Genomic DNA, 19,372 nt, shown 5'->3' on the forward strand with positions numbered 1-19,372 from the left:
TTGTTGTTCTTTTATGGTATTTTGTGGAGATGTTTAGGTAATAATGCATGGCTTGTTTTGTGCCTATCTTATCTATAGACTTTATTTTTCAGACCTTAGGTTGAAAATGTTTACAAGCAAGGAATTATCTTTTGTTGTATTTGGGTTGGACTCAGCTTTGACTGAACTTTTTTTTAAACGGCGAAACCATCTATCTCATAGTTATCGATAGCGAATAGTGACAAATAACGACAACGTACCTATATGCTACGTCGCGATAGCGATGAAATAGCTCCCGTTATTTCGTGTTTAGCGATAAGGTAGTTAAAAAATTAAGAAATAAAAACCGCTATCTATATAATTTTTTTATATATATAATGTTTATTTTATACCTTTTTATGTATAAAAATATAAGTTTAAGGACCAAGTGTAAGACCATGGGGTATGGTGGGGCTTGGGTTGAGCTTGGGTTGGGGCATTTGTTGACACGTGGAATGGGAGCCCCCCCCCCCCCCACCGCCTGGTTACGTGTCCCCGGGGTATGGCGAGGCGTGGGTTGGGTTTGGGTTGGGTGTGGCAGATTGTTAAAAAAAATAATACAAAAAGAGCAAGCCAGCTAGCATGTCCCCCCGCCCCACGCCCGGCTTGAAAGCCAAGCCCCAAGGGCCACGCCCCAACCCAAGCCCACCCGGGGTGGTGCCTTGGGCGTTTTCCCCCAACCCACGCCCAAACCCCCGCGCCATACCCCATGGCCTAAGCTAGTAAAAATAGGGGGTTAAATGTTAAGATACAAAACTAATTTTACACTTTTTCTGTAAATTTTACAAGTTTTAGGGAGTAAATGTAACTTAATGAAAGATAGAAGGATTAAAAGTTAAAATCTATAAACTTATTTAACCCTAAAAAGGCTCCAACGTAATAAAAACGCAGCCGCTCTTCTTCTTCCAGCAAGTTTCCGGCAGAAATTGCAGGTTTCTGGCCGGAATTCATAGTTTATATAACCCTAAAGCCTAAAACACGCTAAAAACCCAGTTGCTCTCTTCTTCTTCTTCTTCTTCTTCTTCTTCTTTTTCTTCTTCTTCTTCTTCTTCTTCTTCTTCTTCTTCTTCCTGCTTTCCAGCAGAAAGCATCACCGGATTCGGAATTTTTCGTCGGAAATCACCGCCGGAGTCGCTATCTGCTCGCTATATGCTCGATATGCACCTTGTAGCGGAGGTTGCAATTCGCTATAGCATCCGCTATGGACGCTATTGATAACTATGATCTATCTATATAGAAGCCAATAAGGAGCTGAAAAAGAATACAATCCCAAATCCGAAAGAAACAACAAAAACAGATTACAACAAGCTTGTGACATCAAAATTGACCCAATCGTCCCACTTAAGGGACAAAAATTGGTTAACTTGGCATTATTTAATATTTTTTTTTTAAATGAACAAAAGGTACTTGTAAATCAACCCAACTTGACATGAAAGTGCACTAAAACATGAAAACTTGTTTTAACCATGTTACCCAACACATAAACCGCCATCCGACCCTTTGTTGGAGACCTTCTTGCACGGTATTGATGGCTGGCTTGAAACCTTCTTGCAAAGAATATATATGCACAGGTTTATTTGCTCATTTATGGTTTGAAGCTGGAGAATACGAGGGAACTAAAACAACATTTGTACTGTAATTCAGTATATGAGTTGAATGATTTATGTAACACATGATACCCTCTCTTGAGCCGATTCTAACGCCATTACTTGATCATCATCATACTCAGAAAATCCCACCAATAGCAAAGCTAAGGTAGGGTATAAGGAGGGTAAGATGTAGACAACCTTACCTCTACCCCGTAGGAATAGAGAGGTTGCTTCCAATGAGACCCCCTACTCGATAGTAGTTTTGCATCAAGCATTGGACATAAGGCACATAACACTCAGCAATTGAGACAACTGCCGATTAGTGCATGTACCCCCTTGTCTTTCGGCTATCAACGCCACCACATGGTCCACATGATGCATGATTAACCACCCCCCCCTCCCCCCCTCTTTTAACGTTATTTTCACGAAATTAGTAAAATAATGTTAAAATTAGTGCACCTTCACTTTTGCCCCCCAAGCGCCCACACATATATACATTATATGCGTATACCCCAAGCGGGGCGTTCTAACGCCATTACTTGTAGCAAATAAAAACTAGAGATTGAACTATAACTTTGACCATACCATAAGGACAATCCAAATTGGGGGGGGGGGGTATATCGCCCCAAAAATCGGTTTATTCATTTTCCCCACCTTGCAAAAACCGGTTTTATCAACATGGGATGCCAAAGGTTTCTTCAAATAATCAGGTTTTTATTGAGAAAAAAAGTTTTTTTTAACGGCAACATAGAAATAAATTTATCTCTATCTACATCTATATCTATACTATCTTATTAAAGAAACTAGGTTTTCTACCCTTATGGTAATTTGCACAAATTTTTAAGATGGCATACCAAAGGTCAAGAACAAATCTACATCAAATTCACATACTTTTTCCATGTTCTTCCTTTTATACCCCTTGCTCTCTAAAATGCACATATGAAGGCAATTTCCAAACAATGTCTTTGTCTCGTGTCAAAAAGTTACCTAGCAGTTAATTATCAGATGGGCACATATAAACCTATAATATCCATTAATTAGAATCTTATTTCATATTTTGCATAAGGTACTTTCATTGGGAAGAATGTATATATGTTTTTATAATGTTGCATGCAAATTATAAGATGAGTATTAAAATTATATTTTAACTATTTGTCCATATTTAAGATGTAGACTACATGACACCAAATTAAAGAAATACCAAAACAAAAGCATCATTAATCACCACTAAATAACAAATCTATCTTTATTGTATCAAACATGTGTTTAGGTAACGTCATTAATATTGTTTTATGGTTCCACAAAACGAGTTTAGTTTTTTCTTTGTCTGCCATCATTTTTTGTTTAGAAACCCAAGTCTTCTTCTCCATCACATGTATGTTGTTCTTGATTCAATTGCAAGGTCTTGATGGATTCGTCACTCTTCGCGGTAAGAGTTTCTAATTAGGAGTGCTGATTGTGGATCAATGAAATAGGAATTGATTTGTGTTGTTTTGGTTTATGTTTTTTTTCATTAATGTGATTGTTTATGTTTTTTTTCATTAATGCGATTATTATTTGCTTGAATGTACACCCAACTGGATACTTGAATTTTGTTTATTTCTGTGTTTATAGAATTTAAATGTATTTAGATCGATGGGAATGTCACACCCTGGCTTTGCGGAAGCGTGGTTAATTTGGTGTGACTTCTTAATACCATAGCTTAATCATAACAAGCTATATGAATTTAAAATCATGCAAAGTCATCCATTGAAAATAAAATTGTCAAACATTGTCTAAATGGGTAAACACCCAACAACCATTACTTGTCTAAAACAGTACAACCACTACCATAATGCAACAAAATAAACATGGTTCAGGGGCTATGGCTTGTCCAGGAAAGAGCCATAAGCCTTGAACCCGGATGACTCTGAGTCTAAATGCAGCGGGAAATCCTGCTAAACCGTGCCAGATCCTTAATTCCCTGAAATACATGTAAGTTGAAAAATCAACAATAATGTTGAGCGAGTTCATGCGAAAATGAGTAAATAAACCTTTATCTTTATCAAAAAACCCTGGTATGTAGCAAATAAGGAAATAAAAGAGATCACCAATGGGTTGCAAGTCCACTGATATGTGTGAAGTGCAAGTAGGGATGACTCAAACCTAGCGGATTTATGCGTCGGGCACTAAGTCACCCCGAGGTCCGTTCAGCTGGACCTGGGGCTGGGCTCGCTACACCCAGATAGATCTACCGCTCCTGTCCCTCGGTCCTCAACGAGGATTAATGGCCTCAAGTTTCTGCCTACCCACTCACATGATCTAAGTAATAACCCTCCTTATGCTAACCATACCATGTATAACATATCCATAATCATTGTAACATGTATTTCACCCCCGCAGTTTATAAAACTGAAAACAGTTAAGAGAAAAGGGGGACATGAACTCACAGTGAATGCGTCACAAAATCAAGCAATCCAATATCCAAGTGCTGTGCAACGACCTACATGTGCTAATTCTATTAGACGGATGGCCGTGCTTTAGCTTCATAGATTATATTTTTGGGAAACAGTTAGTCAACCGTTTTGTATATATATTTGATACGCATTCTCCTTCCCAAGGATGGGGGAAATCAAATACATGTATACTTATTTTATTTTATTAAGTCCCACTTAATATATTTTATTTCTTATTTCAAAATATATTTATTTTTCTCAAAAATAATATATTTCCTTTTTCTCATAATATTTTCCCAAAATAATGTTTTAACAATACATGCTTATGAATACTTCCGAATAAAGCGTAAGTTACGTTTTGGTGATTAAGTGGTAATAGAAATTACCGTTGTAACTTATATGTTTGCCGTGAAGGCGTTTGTAATATTTCGGGCTTGACAAGGTTAGTAAATATTATTTTTACTCTAAAAATAATATTTATATATCTTCACAAAATAATCATAAACAGTGAGGTGACAAAATATATTTACCGAATAAATATTTATCACTTTTAGTTTTGTGAAAATCCCACCTCCGATTATTTATAAATAAAGTTGTGGCGAAATATATTTGAAAACATGTCAAGGTAGTCTAACACTTGTAAATAATTCTAAGTGTTAGATTTTAGAAAATTTCGCCAGAGTTTCCCCTGTAACTGGAGGTGGCCACGCTTTCAAGCGTATCATTTTCTTTTACAACTCATCTCAACAATTTATCAAATCAACCGAATCAATTTTCAACACTTCAAATAGAAGACTAGTATGTAAAACCGCGTTGTTTCATGAACTTGTAGTTTTTACAAAAACTACGGTGTAGATTTCGTTATTTTTAGTGGATCTATTCATAACATAACTTAGTCTTGTAAAAACCTCGTTTTTAGAACAACTTACTTCTTACAACTTCCCGACAATTTTTGTAAATATTGTTATTTTGTCGGATCTTTTATTCTACAAGTGTTTCTACACTTGTAGTTTATAGAAATCGTATTTGTTAACACTTTATCCATTTTTATAAAAACATGATTTTCTCGACACCCGGTCCTACGAATATACCACTTGTACATACGTAGATCGGCTTGTTTTAAATACTATTTTTCATGTTAAAACACTTTTACACAAGTTCATGTTTCTCGTGTGGTGGAGTTTCACCTTTTAACCCTTGTACCAAAGAAACCAGTGTATGTCAAGATACGTGATCCTAACAAAGTCGGGTTAAATGATGATGAGAGCCACCACATCATAGATCGGGCCATAAAAACCAACATATTCAAATACTACGACATTTACACGCGTTTTGAGCTTTTATCCAACGATATTCACGTTTTAGCAAACTTTAAAGTTCCATTAAGCGGGTTACCGACATTCAACCGACAAATATCCTTTTAACCACTTTAGACATGACCAAAAACGAGTTTTAAACGTTATACCTCTAGCTCGGGGCTAGGGAAGAAACTAGTCGAAAACTGCGTGGATAATAGCAAACGGTAGAGGTCCTCCGCGTTCCGTTTGTTCCGAGCTCCGTTGTACGTAACCACCGACACTTGAGTATGCTTGGAATGTCAAGACTTGAACCGAAAAACGGATGTGGGGGTGGTGGTGATCTCGGCCGAGAGGAGGGAGAGGGAGAGGGAGAGAGAGTGAAGGTGAGGTGTGTGTGTTTGTGTGTGTGAGAGGTGAGGGGTTTAAATAGAAAAAGTTGTCTCGATCCTCGTGCAATCCAATTAAATATTCAAAAGCGTACTCTCCTTGGCCCCACTAGTTGGCCGATTCCATTGAGTTGTAATGGTGCTCGGTTCGTTTCCAAACGTTCAGTTATGGTTTAGTTTGGTTAAGTGCGTTACTTTTAAGGTCTAACCCCGTTAGTTGTTTTAGTGTATTAAAAGCGGGTGTTAGGGTAATCAGGGACCCTAACTGGCTCAGAAAAGTACCAATATTAATTTTGGCAATATTTTTATGTTCCGGGTATTGTCCGGTTGTTCGGTCGGATAGTAATCCGTTAAAGTGCTTAAGATATCCGTTAAGCGTCATAAATAATATTTTTTAGCGACACAATTTATTCTGCAAAGTGTCGGGAATAATTCCTCATATTTTGGCACTTTATTAATTAGCTAGAAGCTAGTGTGTTGATAAAAGTGCTGTGTTTCGTGCTTAAAGTTCGTTTTAGGCACATCCAAATCTCTATATCTTATTCCTAGAGACGTAATCATACAACCCTTGTATCCCTACACACACTATGGGTGTAGTAAAATGATTCTGGCTTATTCAGGCCTTTAGAGGCAGTGTTTGCCTGATGCTGGCTATATCAGCAAGTTCACTGTGTATCCGTTTAGTACTACTGTGCTTTTGTGCATCATGTTTGTCACTAAGGTTCAGCAATTAAGTAGTGTAGCGACAGGAATTTCAAAGTATGATGCAGATATGTACAAGTATTGACAATCAAGTAGCAGTTTATCAGCAAACTCAGTAAAGCACAGTAATTAGGCAACAATTAATAATTAATTAAGTCGTACGGATACCTGGTTTTGAGAGGGTTGTCACATTCTCCCCCCGTTAAATAAATTTCGTCCCAAAATTTAGGTTCTGCTTGAAGAAGCAAGGTTCTTAGGAAACAGGTGGGGGTATTTCTCTTTCATTCGGTCTTCACGCTCCCAGGTGAATTCGGGACCATGTCTAGCATTCCAGCGAACTTTGACGAGCTTGACACTGCTCCGGCGGGTCTTGTTAACTTTCCAATCCGTGACCTCAACAGGTTCTTCAACGAAGTGGAGCGTGTCATCAACATGAATCTCGTCGGTAGGAATGGCAACGTTAACTTGAGTTGGACTCCTCTTAAGATTGGATACATGAAATGTATCGTGAACGTTATTCAGCTCGGCAGGTAGATCCAACTTGTATGCTACTGTTCCAATTTTCTTCAAAACCTTAAAAGGACCAATGTAGCGTGGATTCAGCTTCCCACGCTTCCCAAAGCGTGCTACACCCTTCCAGGGTGATACCTTCAACAAAACCATATCCCCAACCTCAAACTCTTGAGGTTTCCTTTTCAGATCAGCGTAGGTCTTCTGGCGATCGCGAGCCGCGCTAATGCGATCTCGGATTTGCGCGATCTTATCTGTAGTTTCCTGATCTACATCGGGACCTACCAATTGTCTATCACCTGCGTCAGACCAACAGAGCGGCGACCTGCACTTGCGCCCATATAAAGCTTCGAATGGCGCGGCACCAATACTGGTGTGGTAGCTGTTGTTGTATGAAAACTCAACCAGGGGTAAATGCTTATCCCAGCTACCGCCTAAATCCATCACACATGCTCTCAGCATGTCTTCCAATGTCTGAATCGTCCGCTCACTTTGGCCGTCGGTCTGTGGGTGAAACGCGGTGCTCATATTCAGCTTCGAGCCAAAAGCTTCCTGGAAGGATTGCCATATCCTCGATACGAACCTTCCATCTCTATCGGATATAATCGAGAGGGGTACTCCATGGCGAGTGACAATTTCTCTCATGTAAATTTCAGCCAATTTGCTTGTATGATCCTTTTCACGGATAGGCAAGAAATGTGCTGATTTCGTCAAGCGATCCACTATCACCCAGATAGTGTCATGGCCCTTAGGCGTTCTTGGCAACTTTGTAACAAAATCCATGGATATTTCTTCCCACTTCCATTGGGGAATTTTTGGTTGTTGCAGAAGTCCCGAAGGCTTCTGGTATTCTGCCTTAACCTTAGCGCAAGTCAAACATTGGCTCACATAAATAGCAACATCGCCTTTCATCCTAGGCCACCAATAATAATCCTTAAGATCTTGGTACATCTTATCCGCTCCCGGGTGGATAGAGTACCGTGACTTGTGAGCTTCATCAAAAATAACCTCTCTTAAATCACCAAACAAAGGAACCCAAATCCTTTTCTCAAAACATAACGTTCCTTCCTTGTTTGGAACCAATATCTTCTCCATCCCACGGAGATATTCTTTCTCAAGGTTCTCCTCCTTGAGAGCTTCTTTTTGCGCTGCTCGAATGCGCGAGGAAAGATCGGTTTGGATAATCATTTCCATAGCCCTAACCCTTATGGGCTTGATTCTCTCCTTGCGACTTAGGGCATCGGCGACCACATTCGCCTTTCCCGGATGATACTTGATCTCGCAGTCGTAATCGTTTAGCAACTCAACCCATCGCCTTTGCCTCATATTCAACTCCTTCTGGTTGAATATATGCTGGAGGCTTTTGTGATCCGTAAAGATCGTACACTTCGTACCGTAAAGGTAGTGTCTCCAAATCTTCAAAGCAAAAACCACTGCGCCTAGCTCCAAATCATGCGTGGTATAGTTCTTTTCATGCACTTTCAGTTGGCGTGATGCGTAGGCGATAACCTTCTGACGTTGCATCAACACACAACCCAATCCTTGACGCGAAGCGTCGCAGTATACCACAAAATCGTCGGTACCTTCCGGTAGAGCTAAGATTGGCGCGTTACAAAGCTTATCCTTCAACAACTGAAATGCTTCATCCTGTTTGATTCCCCAATCAAACTTTTTATCCTTTTGCGTGAGGAGCGTCAATGGCTGAGCGATCTTTGAAAAATCCTCAATAAATCTTCGATAATAACCAGCCAAACCCAAGAATTGCCGGATCTCGGTTGGCGTCTTTGGCGCTTCCCAATTCTTGATCGCCTCGATCTTGGTTGGATCCACATGAATTCCACTTTCATTTACCACGTGCCCAAGGAATTGCACGTCTCTCAGCCAAAACTCACACTTAGAGAATTTGGCATACAACTGCTCCTTCTTCAGTAGCTCTAAGATAGCTCTGAGGTGTTGCTCGTGTTCTGCCTTCGTCTTTGAGTAGATCAAGATGTCGTCGATGAACACAATCACAAACTTATCCAGATACGGCTTACAAACTCGGTTCATCAAATCCATGAACACTGCAGGTGCGTTTGTTAAACCAAACGGCATGACAAGGAACTCGTAGTGCCCATAACGAGTTCTGAAGGCTGTCTTCGGGATACTTTCTTCCTGTATCCGAAGCTGATGATATCCAGATCGAAGATCGATCTTGGAGTAGAAACTTGAACCTTGAAGTTGGTCAAACAGATCATCAATCCTTGGCAAAGGATACCTATTCTTGATCGTCAGCTTGTTCAATTCTCTGTAGTCAATGCACATACGGAAACTACCATCCTTCTTCTTGACAAACAAAACTGGAGCTCCCCAAGGCGAGAAGCTTGGTCGAATAAATCCCTTATCCAACAACTCTTGAAGTTGTGTTGATAGCTCTTGCATCTCAGACGGGGCAAGTCTATAAGGTGCCTTAGCCACAGGCGCGGCGCCTGGAACTAAGTCGATGCGAAATTCTACTTGCCTCTGAGGCGGCAAGCCAGGCAAGTCTTCTGGAAAGACTTCCGGATACTCCCTTACGACAGGGATGTCTTCGATCTCCGGCTCAGCAGCCTTTTTATCCACGATGTGTGCTAGAAAGGCAACACATCCTTTCTTCAGACACTTTCTTGCTTTCAGACAGCTGATAGTCCGCAACGGCGTCTCACGCTTCTCTCCATGAACAACAATGGTCTCACCATTGTCGGTCGAAATACGGATAATCTTCTCGTGACAAACAATCTCCGCCTTGTTACTTGCTAACCAATCCATTCCTACTACCACGTCGAAGCTTCCCAACTGGACTGGTAGTAGATCGAGAGCAAACTCACGCTCTCCTAACTCGATTACGCAACCTCTAATCACTTCATTGGCTTCTACTAACTTCCCATTAGCTAGCTCGATCGAATAAGGAATATCTAACTTACTAGCGGCTAAACCAAGCATGTTCTTAAATTCTAGCGATACGAAGCTATAATCGGCACCAGTATCAAACAAAACAGACGCATAGCGTTGGTTTACAGGGAACGTACCAGTAACGACATTGGGATCCTGGCGCGCTTCCCTGGCCTCCATGTTGAAAACTCTTCCACGAGCTTGGGTCAATTCCGGGCAGTTCCTCTTGAAGTGCCCTTGATCTCCACAATTAAAACACCCGGGCCTCTGCCCGTTTCCACCATTGTTCCCAGCCTGGTGGTTTCCCTGGTTTCGGTTCACGGTGCCTGCTTGGTTAGCACGGTTTCCATTTCCTCCTTGATTTCCTTGTGGGCGGTTCCCATTACCACCACGGTTGTTTCTATTTCCACTTCCTCCTTGGCCTCCCCGGCCAGCATTAGCCCAACAGAAATCTTTTGTATGACCAGTCTTCCCACAAGACTCACAAACCCTTAGACTGCAGCGACCAGAGTGATGCTTTTGACATGAGTTGCACTTGGGCTGTGCACCCATGTATCCCCTGCTTTTCTTTCCACCACCAACTGAATCTTGAGCTGGTGCATTGGATTCTCCCTTCTTGACCACCGTCCCGGTGCTTTGCTTGAAACTTGAAAACTTCCGCTTATTACCACTAGATGACTCCACATGAGTCTCCTTTTTCTTGGGTTCAATCTCATCGAACTTGTTTAACCGAATCGCTTCTTCAGTAAGAGCCACACTGAGATCAATGGCTTCTGTGATGGTTGCGGGTTTGGAAGAAGTCACCATACTGATTATCTGAGGAGCCAATCCCCAGATGAAGCGCTCAACCCTCTTAAACTCGGGTGTTACCATATAAGGTACCACGTGAGACAGATCGTGGAATCTCTGAACATATTCCGCTATCTTCGACCCTTCCATCTTTAAGTGCCAAAACTCAGTTTCAAGCTTTTGAATCTCCGCGCGAGAGCAGTACTTCCTTCGCATAAGCTCTTTCAATTCGGCCCAAGACAGGGCGTAGGCGGCAGCTTCGCCTAGAGTTTGCACTTGAAGGTTCCACCAAGATAGGGCTCCATCTAGAAACAGCCCTGAAATGTAAGTGACCTGTTGGTCGATCGCACATTTGCTCATACGGATGGTGGAATCAGTCTTCTCTGCCCAACGAACGAAGGCAACAGCACCGCCCGTGCCGTCGAAGTTTGTGGGCTTACAGTCCAGAAACTGCTTGAAGGTGCACCCTGCACATTCGTTTCAATATAGGAACTGTATTAGCAATTGCTACAGGAATCCAATTAGACCATGGTACGTCTTAAAGACTTAGGGTTACCATGAGTGGGATTCTGGTTGCCATTGCCGTTGGAGCTACTCCAGCTGGGTCCTCCCTGCGATGCAGCATACTGAGCAATCGCGGCAGCAATGATTCCTTGCAGTTCTTCTTGAGTCGTGGGCATCGGCTGCGGTTGACGTCTTGGTGCCATTTTCTAAAGATGCGTACGTCGATTAGGCCATAGAAATCATACGTATATAGTAATAGTAATAGCATATAACATCTCATGTTATCAATATATCACACACAACATCCCATGTCCAACATCCCATGTCCAAATACAAAAATAATCAATCAAGTAAATCAGATATGATGAGAATGCGGCGATTGCATATATATCAAGACCATAAGCATAGTAAGTGTGTTAGTACATCCATCAATCACATAGGGGTTACATCACCCCTGTACAAAATACATCATATCAGTGTTACATACAATCAATACATCACATGTATCAACAAAAATCTGTGTAGTCAAATGGTCTTCAAAAGCTGTGCATAACAATCGCGGCTGTCTCACCGGTGTCTACCCTGGTAACGTCGATGATCTCTAGAATGGTGGTGGTGGTGGAGGATAATGTAGGCGGCGAAAGAGAAGCCAATCCTCCTCCAAGGCCTGCTGGGTGCGGATCACGGATGCAATCTGCTGCTCTAGGATCGAAAGTCGAGCAACAATGTCAGGAGGAAATGATCGAAAAGGCTGAAATGACGAAGATGTCTGACCAAGATATGGACCAAAAGACAACTGAGCTCTCTCGAGCTCCTGCAAACGCTGAGAATGGGAATCATGCTGGTGTACAAATGACATCAAAAGATCCTCAATAGTATGGCCCAAATGAAATGGGTGGTATGGATCTGTGGGTGGCATGGGTGAGGAAGAGGACCAAAGTAATGGCGTGCTGGTAAGATCGATAGGTGCAACAGAAGATGGGATGGATGCTATCTGAGGCATGACAGGTAATGGCATCGGTACATGGCCAAATGGATGGGCGGAAGAGCCCTCTCCAGGCCCCGCTGGAGGTATGACAGAAGGAATCTGAAACGAGAACTCAGGATGGTGAGCATCAGTGCGGTGAGGAGGAAGCGGCGGAACATCCTCGTCAGCCGGTATCCAACCGTGCTGAGCCTCCTCGTCAGGGGGATCCATGTGCTCTGCAAACAGAGCATGCTCGGGCTCAATAGGTAAGGGATCAACAGGAGCTAAAACAGGATCAACGTGAGCAACAATAGGATCAATATGATCGACATGAGGGTCAACTGGAATGTCAGCGATCAGAGGGTCAACAAGAGGATCAACAACATGGTCAGCATCTAACAAAGGAATATCATCAACAAGAACATCGCCAAGTGGCTGACCCACCAAAATAGGATCAACAGGAACATCAGCATGCGCCAAACCATGCTCATGTGCGGGATCGAAAGCAGCGGCCTGCTCTGGAGCTACTGCAGGCTCGGGATCGTCAAACGCCATATCGAAGTCAAAGTCCGGATCGATAGGATCAAAAGGGTCGGCAGGGTCAACGGGGTCCTCTACAGGCTGGTCCATATGAACGAACTCAATATCACGGTCTGGATCGAATCCAGGAGGAAATACAGGGTCAGAATCCTCGATATCGTCATGCTCAAAAACAAAGCTCGGCATAGGGGCGGCAGATGACGCCTGGTCAGGATCCGAGTCATGAACGAAAAGCTGCGTGCTCGCCACATGTGATGGAGCAGATGCCACAGACTCAAAGGAGTCTGGAGCTGGAGAATGAACAGGCGTGTCTCCGACAGGAGCACCGGCGATCATCAAAAGACCGCCAGCGGGCAAAAGAGCTGGGTCAGGAACCTCGTCCTCGTATAGCTCGTCATCGAAAAGATCAATATCGTCACCAGCCTCGGCATCAAGCATAAGCTCATAGGCTGGGTAGGATGCAAGAGGAATCGGGGCGGGAATCACAGCGAGAGGAAGATCCGCAGCAGGACCACCAACGATGGGCTCATCGACGCCGTCAGGTAGTGCGAACGGCTGAAAGTCGTCGTCGTCTGTACTGGTATGATCCGAGGTGTGCACCTCGTGCTCTGATGACATAACCTCGTCTGACTCCATGGGTCGGGGTCCAGTAGTGTCCGAATCTCCGGTATCTGAGGTATCCATGAGTCTGTAATACAATCACAAGTATGCACAAATATCAGCAAATCAGGTAATCACACAAGTTACCACATAATAATCACATATTCCTCCTAGTCCCACTAGCCTCCCAGCCTCCCAGACTGTCCTTCCTAGTCCCACTAGCCAACTTTTCCCAGCCTCCCAGACTGACTCCCTAGTCCCACTAGACAAACATTTCCCAGCCTCCCAGACTGACTCCCTAGTCCCACTAGACAACTACCTCGATCGATTGGATCGAGCCTCGACCTCCCAGACCGAGCCTCAGCCTCCCAGACTGAGCCTAATAAATCATAAAATATGCTCAACATTTGTTTATAAAAAGTTTTGGATCTGGACTTAAGTGGTATGCAGAAAAACATTTTCGTGAGAGCCCTAGTGATCATAGTCTAGACTCGAAATGAACCCTAGTTCGCTATGATCAGAGCTCTGATACCAAGCTGTCACACCCTGGCTTTGCGGAAGCGTGGTTAATTTGGTGTGACTTCTTAATACCATAGCTTAATCATAACAAGCTATATGAATTTAAAATCATGCAAAGTCATCCATTGAAAATAAAATTGTCAAACATTGTCTAAATGGGTAAACACCCAACAACCATTACTTGTCTAAAACAGTACAACCACTACCATAATGCAACAAAATAAACATGGTTCAGGGGCTATGGCTTGTCCAGGAAAGAGCCATAAGCCTTGAACCCGGATGACTCTGAGTCTAAATGCAGCGGGAAATCCTGCTAAACCGTGCCAGATCCTTAATTCCCTGAAATACATGTAAGTTGAAAAATCAACAATAATGTTGAGCGAGTTCATGCGAAAATGAGTAAATAAACCTTTATCTTTATCAAAAAACCCTGGTATGTAGCAAATAAGGAAATAAAAGAGATCACCAATGGGTTGCAAGTCCACTGATATGTGTGAAGTGCAAGTAGGGATGACTCAAACCTAGCGGATTTATGCGTCGGGCACTAAGTCACCCCGAGGTCCGTTCAGCTGGACCTGGGGCTGGGCTCGCTACACCCAGATAGATCTACCGCTCCTGTCCCTCGGTCCTCAACGAGGATTAATGGCCTCAAGTTTCTGCCTACCCACTCACATGATCTAAGTAATAACCCTCCTTATGCTAACCATACCATGTATAACATATCCATAATCATTGTAACATGTATTTCACCCCCGCAGTTTATAAAACTGAAAACAGTTAAGAGAAAAGGGGGACATGAACTCACAGTGAATGCGTCACAAAATCAAGCAATCCAATATCCAAGTGCTGTGCAACGACCTACATGTGCTAATTCTATTAGACGGATGGCCGTGCTTTAGCTTCATAGATTATATTTTTGGGAAACAGTTAGTCAACCGTTTCGTATATATATTTGATACGCATTCTCCTTCCCAAGGATGGGGGAAATCAAATACATGTATACTTATTTTATTTTATTAAGTCCCACTTAATATATTTTATTTCTTATTTCAAAATATATTTATTTTTCTCAAAAATAATATATTTCCTTTTTCTCATAATATTTTCCCAAAATAATGTTTTAACAATACATGCTTATGAATACTTCCGAATAAAGCGTAAGTTACGTTTTGGTGATTAAGTGGTAATAGAAATTACCGTTGTAACTTATATGTTTGCCGTGAAGGCGTTTGTAATATTTCGGGCTTGACAAGGTTAGTAAATATTATTTTTACTCTAAAAATAATATTTATATATCTTCACAAAATAATCATAAACAGTGAGGTGACAAAATATATTTACCGAATAAATATTTATCACTTTTAGTTTTGTGAAAATCCCACCTCCGATTATTTATAAATAAAGTTGTGGCGAAATATATTTGAAAACATGTCAAGGTAGTCTAACACTTGTAAATAATTCTAAGTGTTAGATTTTAGAAAATTTCGCCAGAGTTTCCCCTGTAACTGGAGGTGGCCACGCTTTCAAGCGTATCATTTTCTTTTACAACTCATCTCAACAATTTATCAAATCAACCGAATCAATTTTCAACACTTCAAATAGAAGACTAGTATGTAAAACCGCGTTGTTTCATGAACTTGTAGTTTTTACAAAAACTACGGTGTAGATTTCGTTATTTTTAGTGGATCTATTCATAACATAACTTAGTCTTGTAAAAACCTCGTTTTTAGAACAACTTACTTCTTACAACTTCCCGACAATTTTTGTAAATATTGTTATTTTGTCGGATCTTTTATTCTACAAGTGTTTCTACACTTGTAGTTTATAGAAATCGTATTTGTTAACACTTTATCCATTTTTATAAAAACATGATTTTCTCGACACCCGGTCCTACGAATATACCACTTGTACATACGTAGATCGGCTTGTTTTAAATACTATTTTTCATGTTAAAACACTTTTACACAAGTTCATGTTTCTCGTGTGGTGGAGTTTCACCTTTTAACCCTTGTACCAAAGAAACCAGTGTATGTCAAGATACGTGATCCTAACAAAGTCGGGTTAAATGATGATGAGAGCCACCACATCATAGATCGGGCCATAAAAACCAACATATTCAAATACTACGACATTTACACGCGTTTTGAGCTTTTATCCAACGATATTCACGTTTTAGCAAACTTTAAAGTTCCATTAAGCGGGTTACCGACATTCAACCGACAAATATCCTTTTAACCACTTTAGACATGACCAAAAACGAGTTTTAAACGTTATACCTCTAGCTCGGGGCTAGGGAAGAAACTAGTCGAAAACTGCGTGGATAATAGCAAACGGTAGAGGTCCTCCGCGTTCCGTTTGTTCCGAGCTCCGTTGTACGTAACCACCGACACTTGAGTATGCTTGGAATGTCAAGACTTGAACCGAAAAACGGATGTGGGGGTGGTGGTGATCTCGGCCGAGAGGAGGGAGAGGGAGAGGGAGAGAGAGTGAAGGTGAGGTGTGTGTGTTTGTGTGTGTGAGAGGTGAGGGGTTTAAATAGAAAAAGTTGTCTCGATCCTCGTGCAATCCAATTAAATATTCAAAAGCGTACTCTCCTTGGCCCCACTAGTTGGCCGATTCCATTGAGTTGTAATGGTGCTCGGTTCGTTTCCAAACGTTCAGTTATGGTTTAGTTTGGTTAAGTGCGTTACTTTTAAGGTCTAACCCCGTTAGTTGTTTTAGTGTATTAAAAGCGGGTGTTAGGGTAATCAGGGACCCTAACTGGCTCAGAAAAGTACCAATATTAATTTTGGCAATATTTTTATGTTCCGGGTATTGTCCGGTTGTTCGGTCGGATAGTAATCCGTTAAAGTGCTTAAGATATCCGTTAAGCGTCATAAATAATATTTTTTTAGCGACACAATTTATTCTGCAAAGTGTCGGGAATAATTCCTCATATTTTGGCACTTTATTAATTAGCTAGAAGCTAGTGTGTTGATAAAAGTGCTGTGTTTCGTGCTTAAAGTTCGTTTTAGGCACATCCAAATCTCTATATCTTATTCCTAGAGACGTAATCATACAACCCTTGTATCCCTACACACACTATGGGTGTAGTAAAATGATTCTGGCTTATTCAGGCCTTTAGAGGCAGTGTTTGCCTGATGCTGGCTATATCAGCAAGTTCACTGTGTATCCGTTTAGTACTACTGTGCTTTTGTGCATCATGTTTGTCACTAAGGTTCAGCAATTAAGTAGTGTAGCGACAGGAATTTCAAAGTATGATGCAGATATGTACAAGTATTGACAATCAAGTAGCAGTTTATCAGCAAACTCAGTAAAGCACAGTAATTAGGCAACAATTAATAATTAATTAAGTCGTACGGATACCTGGTTTTGAGAGGGTTGTCACAGGGAATGCCATGGGGGCTGAGGGATTTGTAAATCTTGTGATTAGGAAAGTGCATACATGTTGTTCGATGAAACGCCTAACGAAGATTTTTAAGTTCCTTCCCTCCTTATACTATGACAACTGAATTCACTAATCATATAACTGTTTTATTTAAACAATTTAAGTGTCTTATACTTAACCTCCAATGAGTTACTTTAATACATGTTCTGTTTTATGGTTACATTCATTTTCTTGATGGTTTTGATTGAAGAAGTAGGACCAAGACGTGACAGAAGCCATTTAAAGGGTTGTTGCATCATGTGGATGCGGAGATATTGAAGGTGTTCTTAGGTTTTAACTAAAGCAACATGTGATTGATGGAAACAAAGTTGTATTAGATGTGTCAAATCCTCACACCAGAGTTGTTTCTAAGTTTCAGAACGAAGTTAATGCAATTGGTATAGTCATAAGCACATGAGATGCTAAGGTGAGTACATGAAAAAAATTTCTTTTTTGTTTAAATTTTTATAGTCATTGAATCTTGGTATGATGATGCAAGCTTGGTATGATGATGATGCTGGTGGGTTTCATAGCCAACGTTGTTGGAGGAGAAACAAACTACAATTTATAAAAGAGCCGACTTGAGAATTTTGAGCATCCATTTCATATTTGGTGAATCAGTCAGAATTTATGGATATACAAAAACTAACCTAGGATATGCAACCTTCTTTACAACACTTAAGTCAGTTTAGTGTTTGATTTGGTTGATTTTTTGTACAGGTATTGTGGTTAATTTTAAATACATGATCTTCATACTTTTTGTTGTTAATTTGTAGTTACAAAGTGATAATTTGCTCGGATCAACAATTATTAATTTGTTCTCTTTAAATTAATTACTATGCTAATGAGGATGTTTGGTTTTCATTTTATGTTAGCTTCTAATCTTGTACCGATGACTACTGTTGTTGGGCTCTAGGGATAGACCACTGTTTCGCTTTCAGCTTTTTCACTATTGATGTTTATCCGATGCAGCAGGTATGCTTTATTTCGAAACAATGAGAAAAAGTCTATATTGGTTAATTATTTCGTTTGGTGATTTATTTGGTTGCAGTAAAGACCCCGGTTATGAAACATCTCATCAACATCATCATTCGTCCACCAGGTGATTGTTTACATTATCCCCTTTTGAATTTCGCTCATCCTCTTCTTCATCGTTTCTGAAGTGTTGATTTGTTGAGTTTTGCCCTTTCGTTGATCATCTATCTTATCTATCTTGACATTTGGTTTTTTGGGTTTCCATTATTTCAGTTGTCAGCGTTTGTTCGTCGTTCAATGGACTTCTGTGTTGCAAGGGTTGATTTGTGTTTATGTCAGACTGATTTGAGGTTTGATTTGTTTTCTTGGCAAATTGCGTTACGTATTTTGGATTTGGATTAATTTTTCTTGTTTTTTTTAATGTTTTTAGAGTTGTTGGTTGCAGGAGTCTTAGGAATTAGAGTTTTGTTTCGGTACCTCTTTTCAAATCGACCGAATATGCCTATGAAACGCTCAAAATGTAGGTTGTTTGGCATCAAAGTTGAAGATTGAAATTGTAAGTTTCTTATACCTTGGTTTCTGTTATCAATTATAGTGTGAGTTTTTGGTCTTTTTTACTATTTTCTTATGAAGGTTCATCAAATTTTGGTTGGTGGGTGTTTATTAGTGTAGAATTGGTTTGTGTTTTGTACCAAAAAGTATAAACATATGATAGCACATGTATTCGTGATTTTTTAAATACAGAAAGTTCAAGCAATTCTTTGAGCTTGAAGATCTTTAATACAAGGCAATGATGATGGTTATAGTTTGTCTAAATTGTCTAGGGTAACTATAAAATATTTACATAATAATCTATAGAGTAGGGTTCGCACGGAAAGTGTGTTTTTCCTAGAAAGTCTAGGAAGCGATCTGGTCCATCCGATTGGTGTGTTTAAGGGTTGAGATTAAATCAATGGCAATCTTGTAAATTTGAGTTTAATTAGTTGATTGTTTTAAATGAGTTGGGGCAATTTTGTCAATGGCCGTGTTTTAAATCAATTAGATAACCGCTTAGTTCCTAAATTCAAGCGATTTTCCCTCTCTCTCTCTCCAAACCCATCTTGGAAACCCCAATCCCTACCAAAAATAACTACAATCATGGAAGAAGATAACTTTAGAAACAATAGAGAGCACCGGATCAAATTAAAACACTTCTCCATCTCC

General features: G+C 40.7%; 1 long non-coding RNA gene across 2 annotated transcripts; it reads left to right on the forward strand.

Moving 5' to 3' along the window:
* The first annotated feature begins 17,175 nt into the window (after positions 1–17,175).
* LOC118479921 lies at positions 17,176–19,112 on the forward strand. 2 transcript variants are annotated; one of them, XR_004861535.1, is made up of 5 exons: positions 17,176–17,621; positions 17,694–17,914; positions 18,070–18,169; positions 18,246–18,519; positions 18,600–19,112. It is a non-coding gene; the product is annotated as an uncharacterized LOC118479921 (long non-coding RNA). The 2 variants fall into 2 exon arrangements; XR_004861534.1 differs by having other exon boundaries at positions 17,176–17,914.
* Positions 19,113–19,372: the final 260 nt, after the last annotated feature.

This window comes from Helianthus annuus, chromosome 6 (assembly GCF_002127325.2).
Source record: "Helianthus annuus cultivar XRQ/B chromosome 6, HanXRQr2.0-SUNRISE, whole genome shotgun sequence".
Classification (NCBI taxonomy): Eukaryota; Viridiplantae; Streptophyta; class Magnoliopsida; order Asterales; family Asteraceae; genus Helianthus; species Helianthus annuus.